Source organism: Curcuma longa, chromosome 1 (genome assembly GCF_044706935.1).
Source record: "Curcuma longa cultivar G26 ecotype Majalengka, Jawa Barat chromosome 1, ITB_CL_G26_1.1, whole genome shotgun sequence".
Lineage (NCBI taxonomy): Eukaryota > Viridiplantae > Streptophyta > Magnoliopsida > Zingiberales > Zingiberaceae > Curcuma > Curcuma longa.
The window spans coordinates 24,783,995-24,785,627 of NC_133861.1; positions in this window are offsets into that span (position 1 = coordinate 24,783,995).

Sequence of the window (1,633 nt, forward strand, 5' to 3'; positions counted from 1 at the left end):
GATCTTTTGAACACGGCTAGAGAGGGGGGTGTGAATAGCCGTCCACTCTTTTCGCTTTTCTTGCTTAATCTTCGGTTAGGCAGCGGAAATAATGACTTGATCACAGACAAATGAAGATCAGCAAGCTGAGACAAGGATTTACGAGGTTCGGAAATAACTTGCTCCTACTCCTCGGCGTGTCCGTAAGGTGGACGACTCCTTGATCTTTCGGTAGATCAAACCCCGGTAACACCGGCTAGAAACTTTCTCCTTCTCGATGGAGGAACCTCTCCACAGTTTTGTCTCAACTGATAATGAAATAAAGCGCAAGACAAAGGAGAACTAAAAGATGCGTCAAAGACTAAGAATGAGAAGAACAACAAAGACCGCTTGCAGCTCAAGCCTGTCTCTCCAAAACCAGGACGTTGCACTTCTTCTTCCTCTAGCTTCGACTAGCAGATTGATCTCAAGATTTCAGAACAGCGCTTAAAGAATGAACGTTCAAAAAGTTTTCTTCCTCAGCGGCTCTTCAACATCTTTATAGACCTGCATCCTCGATTACAGTGCCCAACGGACTTCTACCAAAAGCTGCAGCCACTCTTCCCTGTCAACCGCAGGTACTGCTACCAGCTTGCATGCGCCGTTTACCTGTAATCCTTTTTGCAGAAAAGACTGTTCGAAGATCGCCTTGGAACTGCCACTGTTCATTTGAAATATTTCTCCCATACTTGTCCTGTATACCTGCACACTCCAAAGTAGCATTAGAACATTCAATATCATGACAGTATGAGAGGAAGCAATGTAACAGTCATGTCCGAGCTTAGCTACCAAAGCATTCTCGGACTTATCAGGTTCTGAGTCACAAAGACTCCCTGATAATCGAGCTACCAAAGCTCACGGTCCTGAGCCGAGCTACCAAAGCTCTCTCGGACCATCCCGGCCATTCGCACCAAGCTCCCGGCCAAATCAGGTTCTGAGCCACCTAGGCTCCCTGAAGTCGAGCTACCAAAGCTCACGGTCCCGAGCCGAGCTACCAAAGCTCTCTCGGATCATCCCGGCCATTCGCACCAAGCTCCCGGCCAAATCAGGTTCTGAGCCACCTAGGCTCCCTGAAGTCGAGCTACCAAAGCTCACGGTCCCGAGCCGAGCTACCAAAGCTCTCTCGGACCTGTCCCTGCCATTCGCACCAAGCTCCTGGCCACTTCGGTCGTGAGCCACCAAGGCTCCTCCTGGCCACTTCGGTCCCTGCCATTCGCACCAAGCTCACGGTCATTTTTTTTACCCGGGCACCTCCACCCTCGTGACTCTCTGCCCGGCAGAAGGTCATTTCTTAGCTTGATCGGCCAAGTCATCAGTTCTTTCAGATCGACATTCTTCCTCTGATCATCCGAGAAGAAATGGTTCCTCGGTATTGTATTCAACCTTACTGTATTTTTTCTGCAACTTCATATTAATTCACTCATCTAATCCATTTATGTCTTCTTACCTGTGCTCTTAACCGGATGGTGGTGGGTCTGTCTGTGTGCTTTGTGTCCGGGGTTGTATATGGCCGAAACCTCAGTAAGAAGTCTAAGGCAGGAGAGGGATCTTCCCGAGATCCATCTCAGCCTACTTCACCCTCTTAATACACCAGCCTCCCTAGAGCTCTAGGTTC